General features: G+C 44.1%; 1 protein-coding gene across 1 annotated transcript in view; it reads right to left on the reverse strand.

Annotated features, from left to right (window-relative positions):
* The window catches only part of LOC121293083 (anoctamin-4), a 170,415-nt gene that overhangs the window by 75,582 nt on the left and 73,155 nt on the right, over positions 1–21,678 (reverse strand). The window lies entirely within an intron of this gene.

Below are 21,678 nucleotides of genomic sequence, written 5' to 3' on the forward strand. Positions count from 1 at the left end.
AACCGAGTGGCTTGCTAGGCCATTTCAGAGGGCAGTTAGAAGTCAACCTCATTGCTGTGGATCTGGAGTCACATATAAGCCAGACCAGATAAAGGCAGCAGATTTCCTTCCTGTAAAAAGGACATTAGTGAACCAGATGGGTTTTTACAACAAATCAATGATGGTTTCATAACAAAAACAGAATTACCTGGAAAAACTCAGCAGGTCTGGCAGCATCGGCGGAGGAGAGTTGACGTTTCGAGTCCTCATGACCCTGTAACAGAACTGGGTGAATCCAAGGAGAGGGGTGAAATATAAGCTGGTTTAAGGTGGGGGGAGGGGGGTGGGTGGGGGGGGGGGTAAATACGATTGGCGAGTTGTAGACGCAGATAGCAACTTTTGGAAAAAACAAAAAAAAAGTGTTGTTGTGGTGATAACAGAGACCTGGCTCAAAGAAGGGCAAGACTTGGTATTAAGTATTCCTGGATACAAGGTGTTCAGGAAAGGTGGCTGTAGTCGTTAAGGAGAATATTGCAGTGCTGGAGAGAAGATGTCCCAGAGGGGTCATGGACAGAATCTATAGTACTTGGCTGGAGCTAAGGATCAAAAAAGGCCAAGGTGCGATTACATTGCTTGGTGTAGTCTATAGACCACCAGCTTAGCCGGGAAAATGTAGAGGAACTAATTTGCAAGGAAATTAGAGAAAGGTTCAAAAATTAGAGAGTAGTTATAAATGGAGGACTTTTAATTATCTGAATATAGACTGAGATAATAGAGTAAATGGTGGTGGAGGAGCAAGAGTTCCTAAAGGGTGTTCAGGAGAATTTTCTACAACAGGTGTTTCCAGCAAGAAAGGATGCATTATGCATTGCTGGACCTCGTTCTTGGGAATGAGATGGGCCAAGTGGATGAAGTGTCAGTAGGGGAAAATGTAATCATTGTATCATAAGCTTTAGGGAAAGGACAGTAAGACAGTAATCAACAGTAAGATTAACTAACTGTGGAAAAGCCAACCTCAATGGGGTAAGAATGCATCTGACCCAGATAAAGTGGAATCAAAGATTAGCAGATAAAAAACTGCAAGTGAACAATGGGCTGCCTTTAAAAAGATAGTTCAAGTATAGTTAAGGTACTGTTATGCATTCATTGGTTTGCTGTATATCTCATTTATCACCGAGCGTTGCAGCGATGTTTAATTCTAAATCCAAATAAACAACCAGTCTATTTACAGAGCTTTAAAACATCTTAGAACTTGGAGTTTCACACATCTTTGCACTGAGCCCCAGATCCTTTCTGGAATTTTCTCATATCTTAACACTCTAGCTCCACCCACAGGCTTAAGAAATCAAGCAAGTGAACAAGAATCAGTTACCAGACTAACATAATCAAACACAGATGAAACAAACCATTGAACACCACAGGTATATTCCCACAAAGGAAAAAGATAAGGCAAACAAATCCAGAGCTCCCTGGATGATGAGAGAGAGAGATTAACGTTGTTGCAAATATCTGGTTCATGGTTCATGTGTTTTAGAATATAACTTTTAGTTCCTGATGCGAATGCAATTCAAACAAGCCTGGAATATTAGAAATAAAAACAAAAACTCAAGCCAGGCAGCATACGGGGAGAGAAAGAGTTAATGTTTCAGGCCAAGTGACCTTTCATCAATTCAGAAACATGACTAGCAGCTAACATTAAAAAAAGGAATCCCAAAGTAGACTTGCACATTAATAGCAAAAAAACGGTGGTAAAAGGAAGAGTGGGCTCATTAGGGACAAAAAAGGGGAATTACGCATGCAGTCAGGGGGTATCGCTGAGGTATTAAATGAATACTTTGCATGAGTCTTCATCAAGGAAGATGATGCTACGCAGGTCATGGTGAAAGAGGTGGTAATTCAGACATAAGGGTTTAAAATTGATAAAGAGATGGCATTAGATAGACTGTCTGTACTTAAGAGTTGATAAAGCACCAGGACTGGATGAGATGCACCCAAGGATACTGAAGGGAGAGAGAGAGTAGAGGCACTGGCCATAATTTTCCCGCCTCGATTACACTCCAGGGTGGTTCCAGGTGACTGGAGAATTGCAAATGATTGCACCCTTTTTTTTGAACAAGGGTGTAAGATAAGCCCAGCAACTACAAGCCTGTCAGTTTAATCTCAGTGGTCAAATTTTTAGAAACATGAATCTGGAACAAAATGAGTAGTCACTTGGGCAAATACAGGTTAATTATAGGAAAGCTTGCATGGATTGGAGGGAAAATAGCATTCAACTAACTTGCAGGAGGTTGGCGAGGGCAATGCTGTTGATGTGGTGTACATGGACTTCCAAAAGGCAGTGCTATGCAACAGACAAGTTAGCAAAGTTACAGCTCATGGAATAAAAGGGAAAGTAGCATCAAGAATAAGAAATTAGCTGAGTGACAGGAAGCAATGTAGTGGTCAATGTTTATTTTTAGACTGAAGGGAGATTTACAGTGGAGTTACCCAGGGGTCAGTGTTAGGATCCCAGCTTTTCCCAATATACATTAATGACACAGATCTTGGTGTACAGGGTGAAATTTGAAAATTTGCAGATGATATGAAACTTGAAAGTACTGAGTACCAGTGAGGAGGTTAGTATAGAACTTCCAAAAGGTCATAGCCAAGTCAGTGAAATGGCAAGTTAAATTTAAGTCAGAGAAGTGTGAAGTGATTCATTTTTGTGAATCATTTTGTGAAGGAAGAACATGGAGACGCAATATAAAAAAGGATACAACTCTGAAGGGGGTGCAGGAGCACAGGGACCTGGCTGTTAATGTGAATAAGTCATTGCAGGTGGCAGGACAGATTGAGAGAATAGTTAAAGTATGCAGTATCCTGGGCTTTATCAATAGTGGAGGGGGGAGAAAAAAGAGAGTACACATTGAAACCTGTACAACATACTGGTTCCTCTCAACTTTAGCACTGCTTCCAGTTCTGGACCCACACTATAGGAAGGACGTATAAACATCAGAGAGGGTGCAGAGAAGATTCACAAGAATGGAGGTTCCTCATCCACGGAACCAATTACGTGGAGAGATTGGAGAGGTTGGGACTGTTTTCCTTGGAAGTTTGATAGAGGTGTTCAAACTCACGAGGGGTCTGGTCAGAACGGATAGGGAGAAATTGAGAATGAGGGGGCACAGATTTGAGGTGAAAGAAGCAACGCTGACATGAGGAAAGTGTGTTGTTAGGATCTGGAGTGCACCCTGGGAGTGCGGGCGAACGAAGAGTTAATTGAAGTTTCCAAAAGGGATTTGGATCATTATCTGAAAAGGATGAATTGGCAGGGCCATGGGCAAAAGACACGAGAATGGCACTACGTGAACTGTTCCTTCAGAGGGCCAGCACAGACATGGACCAAAAACCTTTCTCTGATTCTATGAATTTATATTGGGTTGAGTTGAAGAAATTAAAATTAAATCTAGATCAATCGCCAAGTACTAGATTCTGAATATTTCACACATGTTTCAAAAAGATGTTCAAGTGTTCAGACATTCTGATTAACTGGAAATGAAGAGCAGGCAATGAATGGGGAGATCTGATTTATGATGATGGGAAGTCAATCTCTGGGATAAGGATCATTATGTTTGTGAAAGGTTGATATCTGGAAAAAGAGGAAGCAATTTGATTAAAAAAACCAAAACAATTGCCAGGAACTCTGAATCTAAATGATTAATTTCAGCTGCTGTTGGCTGTTCTGGTAAACGGGTTTCAGTAAAAACCCAACATCGAGACCTCAAGGTCGATGGATCCTAGTGCAAGAGAATTCTATTAGATATTGGCCTGCCAGGGAAAAATAAAATTAATCTGTAAGATAAAACAGTTAGACAAACCCCATCCGTCTTCAGAATACGATCTGTGAGCAGATATGATCTGTGAGCAGATATGAGTTAAGAAATTCCAGGGTGTTTATGACACTTAAATTACTCAACGGCTTTTAGATATGGTTTTCTGTCACGTCGATTTTTGGAGAGGATAGCATTTTCTACTTCCTTAACCCCCGTGAGAAATCGAGGAACGATTTGAAGATTGCACTCCAGCCTCAGTGATCTGGCTCAGTCACGTGTTCATTAGCTGGACAAGCTGATGGCCAGGACAGTCAGTTCATCGCAATATCAAATTAGTTCAGGATAAAATTACTGCAGACACTCAAGCAGATCAGGCAGCATTTGTGGGGTGAGGAAGGTAGGGTTAACACCGGAATTGCTAAGGGGTAAAAAAAAAGACCAGCGTCCATCCCGTTCACCTTCTACAGTGATGGAGTTATTGAAAAGTCACAGTGATTAACCCCCATCAATGAGTCTACAACAGGACCCCAGACATGGTGAGGGGAAAACCCCAGTGACGGAGAGCTTAGGGAGCCATAGATCCAAAGTTACCTGTTCCTCCTGAGCATGCTACACTCAGGACACCTGAGTCACCAAATGTTAAAAATCCAAAACAAATCTCTTCAACTTGCATGTGAATTAATCAATACTAACTATTCCCACTACCTCCCTAGGGAGCATGTTCCATAGACCCACCACTCACTGAAATATTGTTTCAGCAGATCTGTTTCGAATTATCCCCCTTCATGCTGTGTTCTCTGGATCCACTGTTCTGCACAAGGTGAACCAGCTCATCGTAGTCAACATTATCAAGTCTGTTTACAATCGTAAAAACAACAATCGTATCACCTCTTAACCATCTCCATCCCAGTGAGAATATGCCTCACGTACAAAATCATTACTCCAAACCCAGACAGGTCCTCATTTCAAGCAACTTCCAGGTCTGATGAGGGTCTTTCACCTATCATGGTGTTTTTGTTTCTCCCCCCCACCCCACTCATTCTTGGGATGTGGGCATCAATGGCTGGGCCAGCATTTTTTGTCCATCCCTAATTGCCCTTGAGAAGGTAGTGGTGAGCTGCCTTCTTGAATCGCTGCAGTCCGTGTGGTGTAAGTTCCGGGCATTTAAGAGGCAGCCACATTGCTGTGGGTCTGGAGTCACATGTGGACCAGACTATGTAAGGACATCAGATTTCCTTCCCTAAAAGACATTAGTGACCCAGATGGGTTTTTACAACAACCGACAATGGTTTCATGGTCATCATTAGACTTTTAAGTCCAGGTTTTTATTGAATTCAACTTACACCATCTGCCAGAGCATTATCCTGGGTCTCTGGATTACTAGTCCAGTGACAATACCACTGCGCTGCTGCCTCCCTTGTGCTTATAGCTTTAACATTTAACCACAGTTTACTCTCACTGAAAAGACCAGCCCAGATTACAGAGCACGTTAATCTCATCCTGTAGCTTGGAGCACTCCAAGGCCATTGCAAATCCAGTCTCACTGTGATCCCGTTGATTGATCAAAGTATTTGTGCTGTGTTTAGAAGGAGTGTAACTAAATATTTTCCTTCTGCAAACTAAGCAGTGCACTTCCCAATACATGGATCTGGAATGCATGAGCTAAGGGGGGATTCTGCTGATCTTAGTGATGACTTTTCACTTTGAATGGTGCCCCGAGCTGCTGAATTGACCCACTCTACCTCGGTAGAGGTGCTGGAAAAAGTAACATAAATATCAGTTTTAACACGTGAAAGAAAAAACTATACTGGGGTATTCATATAGCGCTTTACTCCATCGTCAAGATATCCCATAGTGCTTCTCAATTCTTTGTGAAGTGCAGACACTGATATTGGCTAATGGAGCAGCACAGCAAGATCCCACAAACAAACAGAGCCATTTAGTAAAGGCAGCTGACAAAAGAATGGCCAGGTTGCCCATTTATGGGATCGTGCTGTGTGCAAATTGGCTGCCAAAGTTTCTTACATTATGACAATGACCACACTTAAATATATATTTTTTAAACTGGCTACAGTGTGCTTTGGAACATCCAGAAATTTGCTATATAAAAATGAAAGTCTTTCCTCTCATTCTTCCTTTGCCTTACAGTCCAGCAGTTAGAGGTCTACCTCCCAACTCACCTAACTTTGCTTAGTTACCACAACGTCACACATCGTGGTGAGAGTTATGATAGCATTGTGAAATTGCAAGACATTGAGTCAATTATCAGCTGCAAACTTGATTCATTTTACAAAAGGAAGCTAATAAATTGCAGTCAGCATGGAATCAGTTACAGCCTGATCAGCCTGCTTAATTTCTTCAGGAAGCAAAACTCCAAGTAGATAATGGAAAAGCCTGCAGGGTCATGTATCCCATATTCTGGTGAATTTGGTGTTTGGCAATAGTGAATCAGCAGTCTGTTTTACACCCCCCCTCCACCCTTTTCCATTGATTGCAATTTCTTACCGCATAGCTCCATCGCCACCCTACCCGCTCCCCACACCACTGCCCACCTCCAAGTGTTAAAGGACTTAGAATAAGCCCCGTGACTACATAAGAAATTGCCTGAAGGGTAAAACAACAGGTGACATCAGGTCGAAAAAAAGAGATATAGCACCTTCTGTGGCCAGCAGAGGTCTTGAAGCACATCACAGCCAATGAAGTACCTTTAAAAAAAAGTGTAGTCACTGTTGTAATGTAGGAAATGTGGCAGCCAATTTGCACACAGCAAGTTCCCACAAGCAGCAATGTGGTAAAGGCCAGGTGATCTGCTTTTGTGATGTTGATTGAGGGATCAGCAATGGCCAGGAACCCAGGGAGAACTCCCTTGCTCTCCTTCAAAACTGTTGGCATAGGATCTTTTACATCCATCCAAGGGGATGAACGGGGTCTTGATTTATCTGAAAAACAGCATCACCAACAGTGCAGCACAGCACTGCTATCAGCCTCCATTTCTTCACTCAAGTCCTAGAGTGGGACTCGAACCCACAACCTTCTGACTCAGCGGTGAGAGGGGACAGTGTGCCACAGTGGCTGGGTCCCTGGGATTGCGATGGAGAGCACAAATTTCTAAGTTGCATGAACAGTCGTCTCTGACTCATTGGCTCAATAAGAGTGTATGGCCACAGATTGAACTTGATTAAGAAATTATAACATTTGATATTCTCAGGTTTTGATAAAGAATGTGATAAAACAATTCACTGAAATGCACAACAGGATAAATACAAGCCTTTCTCCACACAAAAACATGAATGCTTTTTTATGCATCTTGGTGCCTTGGCTCAGGTGGGTAATCGTCTTGTCCTGAGTCAGAAGGACATGGGTTCAAGCCCCACTCCAGGCCCAGAGTGACGCAGACAGGCCGAGGAGGTGCTGCATTGTCAGAGATGCTGTTTTTTGGATGAGGCGAGATATCTACTGGAAGCATCATCCGCATTTCTTGGCAGATATATTAAAAAACATCCTATGGCAATATTTTAAAAAGGAGGGAGCGGTCTCTGCTGAATATTCATCCTTTAAACACCATCACTAAAAAAGACAGCTTTGCAGACCATCCCCCTCAGTGATATTTGTGGGACCTTGCTGTGCACAAACAGTTGTAGCATGCATCAATTTACCGACTTCACATCAAAGTAACTCATCGTGAAATGCTTTAGGGTTCCCTCAGGAGAGGCACACAACAATGTAAATTCCTGTCTTTGGCATTAGGCCAGGCTAAAAAAGTTAAATGTGGCAAGCATTATTGCCTGGCAAAGACCATCTCCAACAAGAGAGAATCAAATCATCTGCCCTCGACATTCAATGGCATTGCCATCGTTGAATCCCCCACTATCAACATCCTGGAGTGGGGGTGGGGGGTTACCATTGACCAGAAACGGAACTGGACTAGCCATAAGTACTGTGGCTACAAGAATAGGTCAGAGACTAGGAATCGTGCGGCGAGTAACTCATCTCCTGACTCTCCAAAATCTGTCCACCATCTGCAAGGCACAAGTCAGGAATGTGATGGAATATTCCCCACTTGCCTGGATGGGTGCAGCTATTCTGCCAGTCAGATGGCCAATTAGTTCATCCGGAATACCTCATATTCTCCCCTGTAAAAAGGAGCATCACTCCATGATGAAACAAAGGCTTCATAGTTTCATGGTATATCAGCCACTTCTTCACCGTCATTGGGTCAAAATCTTGGAACACCCTTCATAAAAAGCTCTGTGGGAGTACCTGCACCACATGGACTGCAGTGGTTCAAGGCAGCGGTTCACCACCACCTTCTCCATGGCAACAAGGGATGGACAATAAACGCTGGCCTAACCAGCGATGCTCACGTTAGCTTGGCTGTCTCGTATCCCTGTGGCTTGCTTTTCTACCGAAATATCTGATGTCTCTAAGGTAAGAAGCGGATAAGAACACTTGTGCAGGATTACAGACGCAAATTTCACAAATTAGAGCTCATCAAGGCACATGGCAAAAAATTCTGGTCACAAAAACAAAATAAACCCTGGCCTCTGCACCCAAACTCCTAATGCACGCTCCCATGAAGCACTAGGGGAATGCCTTCAAAATTCTTCCCAAAATTGTTACCAAGGAAAATGCTTACATTAGAAAGAGATAGGTAAATATTAAATTCAATAAACTACAAGCAGCTTCTAAAGTAATAAATATAGTGCACCTTTTAGGAAAAGATTTACTATTAACTACGAAACAAAGTCACCTCTCCATAGCAACACATTGTTTGGTTGTTTTCCAACGGTTAAGTAAAGGCAATTGTAGAAAGTAATTTTCACCATTTCACACTCCATTAAAGAGAATTGATCGGAGTAAAATTGTCCCCATCATTACTCAGTCTCTATGCTGCCAGTCAGATGGCCAATTAGTTCATCCGGGATACCTCATTCTCCCCTGTAAAAAGGAGCATCACTCCATGATGAAACAAAGGCTTCCTAGTTTCCGTGTAGAATGCGGAATGCTTTATAACAGCTTTGTTGCTTGAATGGGCTTCACACAGCAGTTGCACAGCCATCATTTATCTACAATTCTGTGAGGCAAAGGTTTCATGGGCAGAATCTTACAGCGCAGATGACGACCTTCTGGCTTAGTTCTTCCCCACACAGACTATCCAATTTAGCCCTACACCTCAGTTCGTTTCCTATAACCTTGTGCGAAGGTAGCTCTGTCCTCTAGTTTTTCTGTCAATTATTTTAAATGTATGACCTCTGGTTACAGATCCTGTTACCAGAAATGGTTATTCTCTAGCTGCTCTATTGAAGCTCCTCATTAATTTTAAATGTGTTTATTAGGTCTCCCTTTAACCTTCTGTTGATCCAAAGAAAACAATCCCAGCTTTGTCAGTATTTCCACATAACTGAAATCCCTCATCCCTGGTAACATCCTGGTAAACCCTCTCTTCAAGGTCCTGATATCCTTTCTATGGTGTTGCACCCAGAACTAAAAACAATACTCCAGCTGAGGTCTAACCTGAGATTTGTACAGTTTTAGCAAAACTTCCTTGTGTGTATATCAAATGCTTGTGTACAAAGCCAAGTATCCCAAAAGTTTAGGTGACAGGATAAATTTACCCTGTGCCACTTCAAGAATTTGTGAATATGACCCTCTTGTCCCTTTGCTCTTGCACCTCGCTCAGCATGGCACAATTCCAAATATACCGCCTCCCCATGTCGTTCCTGCCAAAGTGCAGCACTTATCCATGTTAAATTGCACTTTTCTGAAGAGAAAGACATGTCGAAGTTTGTCTTGCATTCATCAGGACACTTCACAAGAATACCAATAAAGGGGGAAACAACAATTTATACTGTATATTTAAAGAGAGTGCTGATTGGTTGACAAGTGGCATTGCCATGGTGAATGCACAAGTGATGGTGATTGACAGTTAATGGTCAAAAATTCTTGTGAAATATCCTGAGCGCAAGATGAAAAGCTTAGACACCCCTTTCTTCAGCAATACTCAAGTACTGTGCTACCAAATGACTCAATTGCATCTGCTGTGTCTGCCCATTTCAGACCATCCATGTCCTCCTGAAGACTGCCAGTACCCTGCTCACCATTCACTCTCGAAAAATTTTGCTTCACAAACTTTGACATCTAGAAATATTATCACACCCACTAGCACTTGCTGTCTAAATTCTCCTGTCCATGTTTCTAACGGAAACGCCTCATATAAACTCCTTACTCAGCGATTACACATGGGCTCTCATCGGAGACACTGCAGCACAACTGCTGGCGAGAGAGTGCATTACATGTCTACATAAAAGCGGCTTCCATTATAAATGTGGACATAATATTGAAAGTATATAAAAAAGGACAGCTTGTCAGAGTTTACTTTTCTTCAGTCAATGATTGCCCTGCCTGCTAAGTTTCATCTGAACAATACATTTAGTTTTCATTCCTCAAATCATCCAACATGTAAAGCACCCCACCACCCAAGAAACACAAACCATATTTAAAAAAAGAGGGTAAAACCAGTGGGGAAGTCTGTTCAGAACTGTTATGCAGAATGAAGGGAATACTTCATCTTGATTGAGTGCCTAGTTAATTGCTTTTGTTCATATAGGATAATTGGATTTGCTAGATGCAAGATTTAAAATCTGACTTATGGGCATCTAATCCTGCTCCCAGTCTCGAGTGGAACAGTCTATATCTATATTCAATGACCTCAATTAAGACTCTGTAAATAGAATGTCTATTGAGGGTTCTACATCTGGCAGGAATGTTCGAGTCTTGAAGGAAAAGGAACACTAAATATTTGAATTCCACGAAAGCTGTGGGGGTTTTATGTCCCTCTGAGGGGAGGTAGGGTGGGGGGGGGGAATAGAGAGGTTGGGTGGCCACAAGGCCTCTAGTTAACATCGCCTCAAAGACAGCACTTCTGAAAGTGCAGCACTCCCTCAGTACTGCACTGGGAGCGTTGACCTGCATTCTGAGGCTTGAACCATGACCCTCTGGCTCTGAGGCAAGGGTGCTACTCACTGAACCACACTGACACAAACTTGGAAAAGGAATGGCTAATAACATTCCACTGAATTTAAAAGATAATTTATTTCCTAAGATTTTACTGGGACATGTAGATATATCTTTACAGAGCATAGAAAAGACAAAGCAGGTGAAAGGTCTGGGGTGTTCCCTGTTATTGGACTAGTGGAAGTTACAACAGTAGACTGAAGTGTGGGCCCAAATATCAGAAGGGCGAAATTCAACTTAAAATGTTTTTATTGTTCATTACAGACTTTTTTTTAAAAAGGGTCAAATATGACCTAAAAGCAAAATACTGCAGATGCTGGAAATCTGAAACAAATATGATCTTCTGTGCTGTTAAGCATAATGGTCACTATTTCAGAAGTCAGAAACTTTTAGTACTCCCTACAATCTGCCCAAAACAGGTATTAGCCAACTGGTGGGTGCAATACAGGGACCAGATGCCAGCCGCAGGACTTGGGCTATAAATGCACAGGCTGAACCCTCAGTCCAATTGGACCAAGTTTGAACAGCAGTCTTTAAAGGGCCGCTGGAACTTGCTCAAGGAGTAACTTTTCCCAAAAGGAAAAAGCCTCCAGGTCAGAAGATCTGCTCCATGCAAATGCAGCTGGTCCAGGCTCCCAGGACCCAGCTGCATATGGGAGCCATCCGGAATCGGTCTGGCGCTGACCGGCAGGTAGTGCCGGAACTGGGTCCACTCAGCTGGTTAAGATCAGCGGGCTGCTCGGGCCATAATTCGACACGGACTGCCTTCGTTTCCAAAGCAACCACTTTGCAAGCCTAATGCCCATTTTGGGCTCACGTCTCATTTTGATCCCGATTATGTCTTGGGAAGCAAGGAGGACATCTGGCCATTCACGCACGGCCTGGGAGAGAGTCACCAGGTAGTTGTGGCTGAAACGTGGTGCACAGGGGCTGGCTTCTCCTGGTGGGCATTCGGTTGGGTGACATCGCACAGCTGGCCTGCACAGCGTGCATGTGTTTGGGTGCTGTTTAAATATGGTACCAGGAACTTTGACCCCATAAGGTAACGGCAGGCAATCGAATCAGTGCCTGCCCTGCCATGCGATTCAGCGAGCAGCTCGCTGTCGCATTATCAGCTTTCAAGTGGAAGATCAGGCGTGAGAACTCACCCAGCTGATCGGCGGGAAACACACCGACTATCCCACCCATCACAGTTTAGTCTGGGAAAATGGAAAATTCCACCCGTTAGCCGTTTCTCCCTTCAGAGAAGAGGGAGGGAGTGACGTAGTGGTTTTGTCACTCAGCTAGTACCCCAGAGACCCAGGGCAATGCAGGATGAAACACAGTGGTGGTGATTTCTGGGGACCCGGGTTCAAAACCCACTACAGCAGATTCAATAAAGATATGGAATTAAAAGACAACCATGAAATCATTTGTTAATTGTCGTGAAAACCCTTCACTAAATGTCCTTTAAAGGAAGGAAATCTGTCGTCCTAACCTGGTCTGGCCTACATGTGACTCCAGCCCCACAGCAATGTGGTTGACCCTGAACTGCCATCTGCCTGTGAGCCCATCAGCTCCACCTGCCCCACAGCAAGAGCCCCAAAGCAGGGCTGGGGCCTCTAGAGGATACCCAACGTCAGCAAGATGCCTCCACCTTTGGTGGAAATGTTGTTGGGGCTGCCCCCAAGCATGAGTGCGTAAAGTTAAGAAGTTATGATTGAACACGGGTGCTCACTCATTGTATATATAATGTACCTTTGGAAACACAGTTTGATTTTATGACTCAACTTCTCACGATGTGAATGCCTCTTGCATCGGACTCCATGTGCAGTGCAGCTATATTTCCAGGATGAGCCAAGTTCCGACTCCTCAAATGGTCACGTCCCTCAGATTCGTGTTATGTTTAACAGAGGCATAGTGTAGTAACCTGATGTTTAATACACCTTTAAGACAAGTATTGTAATGGAAGGTCACATGATCTTAATATCCAGTAGCAGAGTAGCGCTGGCTCTAAGTGAGGAGTCTTGAGTCAGCTACTCATGAGTGAAGAGATTTTTGTAGTGAGCTGTAGAGTTTAGCTTGTAAATAAACAGCGTGTGTTTATTCTAACAACGATCATGTTCTCTGCCTCTGTCTCGGCTCGGTCACCCAGAAATAACGTGCAACCCGGATCCTTCAGTCCCAACAAACCAAGAGCACCGGATCCAACAAACTGATGGCGATGAGGTGAAAAGCTCAGAAAAAAAAAAAAATACCCAAAGGAATCCAGAAGAAGTGATTTGGGGCCCTATCTCACATTGGTAGCCACGAGTAAAAGAATTTCCTGCTGAGCGTCGAAGCAATCTCCTCAAAGCTCGCCACAATTTGAAAGAGTGGAGCCTTTCAATCCAACCTCGGACGACAGGTCTCACTCATGTTGAGCACCTCGCGTTCTTCCTCCAAGCAAGCGACGTTGCAGGGGAGGAGAAGAGGCGCGTGATCCTTCTGTCCACTTAAGACATACGGACTAATTCAGAATCTGGTGGCGCCCAATGTCCCAGGCTCAGATCTGATGATTTATTGAACCTTGTAAAAAAAAAATAATTACCAGCCCAAGCTGTCCGGGAGGATACAACAGTTTAAACTTAACTCCAGAAATAGAGCTGCGGGGGAGACGGTCGTTTGTTATGTGGCAAGTCTGAGCCAATTAACTGAGTACTGTGAGGAATTTTCTATTAATGATGTGCTTAGAGATTGTTTGGTTGCAGTATAAATAGAAACACAATTCAGAAGGAGGAGATTGTTGGCTGAATCAAATCTAGATTTTCAGAAAGCATTGGAATTTGTTCTCGCCTTGGAAAGCGCAGTGTGAGACTCCGATGCTATTCGAGGTGCCGTCCTCCAAGCTGGGCGTTGAGCTTCAACAACAAAAAGCACAAAAGCTCTGCACTTTGTTCCAAAGCAGGAAGCAGCCACTGCTAGAGCGGACAATTTTTTAAAAAAGGAAAACTTTTGGAGCAAAAACATGGCAAAATAGTAACAGAAGTGGAAGAAGACAGCCCTGTACTGAAACAGCTTTAAAAGATTGAATGTTTCTTGTGCCACTGTAATGGACACCTCATGAGGCATTGTAAAGATAGAATCAGGCAGGCTTTCAGACAAAAGCAAAATCTCAATAAGATAAAACAGTGTTGAAAAGCCTGAAGTAGTAGATGTTGATATCTATTCATTGTATAATTTAAAAGGTAGGAAGAACAGAGCCTATGTAACCACAAGAGTGAATGAGAAGCCTCTCAGAATGGACGTGGATACTGGAGCAGCCACTAGAGTGATGATTGGTGAGCATATGTTCAAATACCTGAATCATGGAGAGTGTAAGTAGAATTTAGAAGAAACTAATGAAAAATTAAAAACTTACAAAAGGAGATGACATACAAGTCAAGAGCATATCTAGAGTTACAGTAAACTATTAAGGTCAAACAGTGAAGATTAACCTTCATAGTAGCAGGCGAGGGACCTAGTCTCCTCAGATGGAACTGGCTGAAATAAATTAGATCGGAATGGATTGAAATCTTCTAATGGAGAACCAATGGGTTTTCACAGCTATTACAAAAATATGTTTTCAAGAAGAACTTGGAAAAATTAAGGGGCTACAAGCAAAAATCCATGTGGATCCAGGAGGCAACACCAAGATTCATGAAGGCAAGATCAGTACCTTATGCAATGCGAGATAAGGTAGATGCCAAACTGGTCAGCTTGGGAAAGCTGGGAGTAATACAACCAGTGCAGTTTTCAGAGCGGGCAGCACCAATTGTACCTGTTCTCAAACCTGACTGAAGCATTAGAATTTGTGGGGACTACAAATTAACAGTTAATGAAGTGGTAAAACTGGATAGACACCCCATAACTAAAACTGAAGATTTGAGAGAAACTGGCAGGTCTGCATGAAGTTAGATACGAATCATGTCGAACAGTAATTGGAATTAGAGCAGGCATGCTGAAAGTTTGTCAACATAAATACACATAAGGGATTGTACCAATACACCCCTTTACCATTTGGCATATCTTCTGTTCACGCCATATCCAAAGAACCATGGAAAGTTTACTACAGGGATTTCCTCATGTTGTAGTTTATCTGGATGACGCTCTCGTGACTGGACTCACTAAAAAAAGAGCATTTGATGAACTTGAAAGAAGTTCATAAACGTTTTTCGCAGGTTGGAGAGCGATTGAAAAAAAGGATTAAAAAAATTCACATTCCAGGCAAAGGAGGTAACTTACCCAGATCACAAGTTCGATTCACAAGCCCAACATCCAGCTGAAGGTGAAAGCCATTAGAGAAGCCCCAGCGCCAAAGAATACACCCAAACTCAAACCATTATTGGTGATGATTAATTACTATGGACACTTCTTGCCTAATTTGTCAAGAGAACTGGCACCACTATTACTTGCCCAAATAAAACCAGAGATGGTCATGGCAAACACCACAAGGAGTAGCTTTTATAAAAAGTGAAACGGTTGTTACAGTTTCTACACTGCTAGTACATTTTGAACCAAAGAAAGTGTTGACATTAATGTGGGACATCACCTCACGGAGTGGGAGCAGTGCTTTCCCATTGAATGGATGATGGGTCAGAACGGCCTAAGATATGTCAAGAACACTTAGTACTGCAGAGAAAAAAAGTACTCAAATTAGAAAAAGGAGGCCTGGCAATCATTTTTGGTGTTAGAAAGTTTAATCAATATGTGCAGGGCGTTCATTTTACTATCATAACGGACCACAAGCCATTATTAGGACTATTCAGTGAAGACAAGGCTATGTCCCCTGTAGCCTCAGCAAGAGAACAAAGATGGTCATTGATCTTGGCAGTGTATGAGGATACTTTCATTCATAGATCCTTGCAAGTAAAAGATGAGGATGTTACAATTCCTCAGGAATACGTCGTTATTGAACTCCCTGTGCAATATGCTAAACAAATTAAAGATTGGACAAACCGAGACCCAGTCTTATCCAAAAGTGAGAAATCAAGTCCTTTATGGTTGGTCCCAAACACAAGAATCCAATGAAATGAGACCGTATTTCCAGAGAAGATACAAGATAACCAGCCAAGAAGGTATCTTATTGTGGGGAGCTTGAGTGATTGTTCCTTCAAAAAAGGACAAAAGCCATTGTTATCCCAGTGCACATCCCGGAATTTCCAAAATGAAGGTAATAGCACGTAGCTACACATGTGGCTGGGAACGGGTGGAAAGATTGAAATCTTAAGTGAGAAGCTGTACGCGGTGTCAACAAGTGCAAAAATTACCTGCAACAACACCGCTACGCCCCTGGGAGGGGCCAGGATGGCCATGGGTGTGAGTACACATCAACTATGTGGGACCTTTTATGGGAACAATGTTTCCCCTTATCATAGGTTCTCAAAATGGATGTACACAAAGTGAGGTCACCCACATCTTCTGCGACAATAGACAAGCTATGATAAAGCTTTGTTATAAATGGATTACCTGAAGTGCTAGCATCAGATAATGGAACAGTATTCACAAGTACTGAATTTAACTGATTTACAAGCCTCAAATGGTATTGCTCATGTGAAAACCTCTCCATACCACCCTTCTTCAAATGGACTTGCCAAGAGAGCAGTTCAGACGTTCAAATCTGGTATGAAGAAATTATGCGGAGATTTGATTGTGACTAAATTAGCACGATTTCTATTCCATTATAGAACCACCCCTCATTCGACAACAGGTGTCCACACCTGTGGAATTGTGGAGACTGAGCCCAATCATGCCAAACTTGCAGGGGAAGGTAGAAAGCAAGCAAGCAGGAAAATTAGAAGATGGGACATGATTGTCACAGTTGGGACGGAACATTTAAAACGTAGGAGAGAAAAGTATGTGAAAAATTTCAGAGAAGGACCAGCATGGTTGTTAGGTGAAATAAGTGCCCTAATGGGAACTCTTTCCTACCACGTGAGAGTCGAGATCGAATAGTAAGATGACATGTGGATCACATACGAAGTGGAGAAACCACTTCTAGAAGTGATTCCAGTGTTCGTGACTTCTTTCAACAGGAAATGTTGATTCACTCACCCAAGAACAAATGTATTTGAAGGGCTGATTGTACCTGAGAGGAGGAGTCGAAGAAACAAAATTTGCCAGATCTGAAGGACCTGATGCTCAGAAGACTTCAGTAAGAGAGATTCCAAAGGAAACTTTCAGAAACTGTAGAGCTGAGAGGTTCTATATGCATAAGGGAACCCCCAGAGAGGCTGACTTCATAAATAATTCATGTGTAAATAACTTGATATATTGAAAAATTGTAAAATGTATTTTTCAGTAAAGGGGGAGGGTGGGATGTAGTAATCTGATATGTAATATACCTTTAAGTATTGTAATGTAAGGTCACATGATCTTAATATCCAATAGCAGAGTAGGCTACCTCTTTTTGGGAGTATTGAGTTAGTCACTGATGAGTGAAGAGGGTTTTATGTAATGAGCGCACTAGTGTAGCTGTAGAGTTTAGTTTGTAAATAAACAGCATGTTTATTCTAACAACGATCTCTGGATGTTTTGTCTCTGTACCAACTTGGTCACCCCGGAAAATAACAGTGTGCAAACTGGATCCTTTAGCCCCAATAAACCAGGGGCACTGGATCCAACAATTAGTCCCTCATGTCACTTAAAGGTGATGTGTTATGCCGGAGCGTGACAGCACACGCAGGTAGAGAAATGTTCTTTGAATTGTGCGTTGTTTCTTAGAGAGTGACATCAGCACTGGGTCGTATTCCTGGAGTGTGAAAGCACACGTCCTGGATGCATTATGTTCACTGCAACAAAATCCAATTCTCGATGGCCACTGAAAGTGTGGCGTGCTGGTGGCAAAGACTGCACAATGTGCATCGACTCAGGGTGCGCACTGTTGTGCTGCCTTTCATAGCACCCGCTGCTGCACATGCTGCCTGACCTTTCCAACACTGATCCCTTCATTATCCTTGGAGGGTTACTGGTCCCAGGCTGAATGATGAGAGTTTGCTTGAGATATCAATGATAAGAAGGGACTTCCCGATCACTTTCATGCCTTTAAAGGGATCTTGTGTGGACGTACTAGCAGTCAATGGGTCATGGGCACATCTTCCATGTCATGCCACGGCGATGGCATCCTCATGCAAATGTCTCCATCATCACCCTTGTCAGGTTCCTGCCCTTCCAACTCCACCTTGTCCAAGGAAATCTCCACCTCCCCCACGTCTCCCTCTGGCAAGTGATCTCCCTGTTGAACCACCAGCCTGTGCCATGAATGGCAGAACACAATGATGTGCAACACCCTCTGAGGAGGGAGGATTGCAGAGCCCCACCTGAACAGTTCAAACCTTGGAAGCACATCTTCAGGATGCCAATGGTTTGCTCTATGATCAACTTTGTCAGAGTGCACCAAGTTCTCTCTCCCCTGAGGCACTTTCAGAGGACAATGCATGGGTGGTCACGTGCCAAGTCTTCTGCAGGTCCCCCTCATTACCCGGCAGCCAACCCTGTAAACCCTCAAAAGATCTGTGACACCCAGGAATGACTCAGGATGTAGGAGTCACAAGAACTCCCAGGCACAAACGTGCACGATCTTCTTCTGATAATCACGGACCAGCTGCACTTTGAGGGAGGGAGCCCTTTCCTGTTGAAGAAGATCAGTGGCTGCTGCCAGGGAGCTCAGTGATGTGTGCAATCTATAGCAGCCTGTACTCGTGGGGAGCTAGAGATCGCCACAGATCCCAGAAATCTAGCAGTCTGGCTGGCTTCATCCGTTGTGAACAAGATGTAATGATGTGCCTTACTGTAAAGGGCATCCATAACTTCCTTATACATATATGTGTGGAGGACAGAGATGCTGCATAGGTCCCCAGTGGATCCCTGGAACAAGTCGCTTGCAAAAATTGTGCTACAGCCACCTTTACAACCACTGGCAAGGGGTGGAAAGGGATGGTCCCCCACCCAGTGCACATGGCATCAGATCCTCCCTAAGAATTTGGCAGATGTGAGCCACCACATCCCTTACCAAACGAAGGAATCTGCAGGACTCTCTCCCTCTCATCTCCAAGTACAAGAGGAGTCTTCGTTACACCCTGGGTCACACCAGTTGCCTCCATGGGCAGGGTCTCACCTCCTCGGCCTTCCTGAGGCCCACCCCAGACCATGCGCCTCAGGCCTTGGTTCTTAAAGCACTGCCAGGTGGCGATGGGCCCTCCTGCTCCTTCTGAACACAACCATCAGGAAGGCAGCATTGTCGCCCCCTCCATCCTGCACTCCTCCTGCTTCCTGTGGAGGGATAGATCAAGCTGCAGTTTACCCTGCAATGATCAACCTCCCACTCCACAGCACAAATGCAGTGTGAAGCCCTCGGGCTGCACTCCTTAAACGTGCGCCATCCCCTGGTCCACCCTTACAGCTAAGGCGCTACCTCATCGGTGTCTAATAATCCCCACAGCAACTTGACAGCACAAATCACAATTGGATCGCAGGGGGTTGAGCACACCATATGCTTCCAGCCTCATCCCCCAGGCTCAGTCAGGCGGCCTCGTCTGAATAGGCCCCTGCCTGGCACATTTTGAATGTTTGGAAGCCTAGTGCCCAGTCAGCCATTCCACAAAGCAATGTGCAGGGTCTCATGGAACATCTTGTGGACAAGCATATGTCCTGCCCCTGTACTCTCAATGGTGCGATCCCTCTTCCCTTCTCACATTCCTTCAACTGCAACAGGCTCAATATCACCAACTCAAATGTGAGCCCAAGCGCTGGTGCATTATCACATCAAAGTGCACCAGGATCGCCAATCGTTCCCTTTTCAATAAACCTCGAGTCTAGACCTCAATGAAAGATGAGGGTGCTCCTTGAACGGGCTTATGAGTCCAGCCATTGACTCCTCTCTCACGGCCTCTGACCCCTCCCCGGCAATATATTTCTAAGAGCCTTTTTTAACTGCATCATTCCACTGGTACTCAACATGGTGCTGCACTTGTACTTTGAGACCAGCTCACAGCCCCCATCACCGTGGAAGTCCCTCTGATCTTCCTGGAACACCACGATGGGCAGGCAGACCTCTCTCCGGTCACTCTCCTGCCTCCCCCAGTAACACTTGAGCCCATCGCCATTGATTTGGACATTCCTGCCCTCCCCCTGAGCCCATCACTGTAAATGTCCCTATGCCCAGTGGACCTCACTCCTCCCCATCTTAAGGCAGTCTGCACTGTGACATTGAGACCCCCCCCCAATCTACATGTTGCAGATGCTTCCTCTGACCACGACAATATAATCTGCAGCCCACGGCTGGGCTATGCATCCCCAGGACCCCCATGTGAGAGGGACTGACCACCCTGCACACCATCCTGCAGATGACCCCCCCCACCCATTGTGCAGACAGGCCTTCACCCCCCACTGCCCCCAGACAGGGACCATGACACACGTACCTCAAATATCCTGTAGCATGACCCATACAGCTCCAAGACTGGCTTTAATCTCTCACCCTGGCCCATATGTCCTCAGTCGTGTGACTAAATGACTGAAATGATACTTAACCTCCCGGTTCCTTCAAACCAGACTCCACTTCCCCCACTCCAGTCAGTCAGTCATTCCTCTGCCTCCCTCGGTCCTTTTTCAAAAGCAATTCTCTCAGGACGTGGGCGTCACTGGCAAGGCCGGCATTTGTTGCCCTTCCCTAATTGCCCTTGAACTGAGAGTGACTTACTAGGCCATTTCAAAGGGTAGCTAAATCATCCACATTGCTGTGGGTCTGGAGTCACATGTAGGCCAGACCGGATAAGAACGACAGATTTTCTTCCCTAAAAAAAAGGACATCAGTGAACCAGATGTGGTTTTATGACAATCAATGGTAATCTCATGTCACTATTACTGAGACTAGTTTTCAAATCCAGATTTTATTAATTGAATTTAAATTCCAGGACATTCTTTCTGGTGTCTTGCCGACATATTTATTCCTCGGGGAGTTGGGGGTTGGGGTGGGGGGGGAGACAAAAAACCAGATCTGGTCATTTGAGACTTTAGAGCTCAATTTCATTTGACTTGGGAGATGGGTTTGGGCAGGACCGCAGGGAAGAATTAAAGTTTACTGCATGCTTAAAATGATTACAAAATTCCAAAGGGCTTTTTGTGGTGTCTTTAGAAAACCACACAAATTAAGTGGGATGATGATTTCAAACTCATTTATATGGATCACTGTACTATGCATCACTTTGGCAGCATTTATTTTTCATTACCTCACTGAGGTGTGATACATTAGCCCTCCAAGTTGTACAGGGAGATAATAGTTCTCAGGAGAATTGTCGGAATGCTGGGAGAGGATGGAATCCTCTGTAATGCCGGTTTTCAGTCCAGCTATGACCGGAACCCAGAGTCTGTCTCTACTACACCACAGCACATGCACAAAGCAATGGTCTCATTGGTATTTCTTTAAAAGTTAGCTACAAAATCAAAAGATCAGAATTTACAGCGCAGGCCAATAGCACATTGCTGCCACTCGAGCAGTCCAAGCCAATCCCATCCCTCTGCCCTTTTCCAGTATCTAGTATTCCCCCTTTTCAAATATGCACTAGACACCATTTAAAATGATGTTACCATCTATTCCTCAATAACCTCATGTTAAAGCATCTGCAACTATTTACAAGATGTACTGCAGCAGCTCACCAAGGCTCCTTTGACAGCACCTTCTAAAGTCTTGGCCTCTACCCATCTAGAAGGACAAGGGCAACAGACACATGGGAACACCACCACCTGGAAGTTCCCCTCCAAGCCACTCACCAGCCTGACTTGGAAACATATCGGCCGTTCCTTCACTGTTGCTGGGTCAAAATCCTGGAACTCCCTTCCTAACAGCACTCTGGGTATACCTACACCACATGGACTGCAG

The sequence above is a fragment of the Carcharodon carcharias genome, chromosome 21, assembly GCF_017639515.1.
Source record: "Carcharodon carcharias isolate sCarCar2 chromosome 21, sCarCar2.pri, whole genome shotgun sequence".
NCBI lineage: Eukaryota > Metazoa > Chordata > Chondrichthyes > Lamniformes > Lamnidae > Carcharodon > Carcharodon carcharias.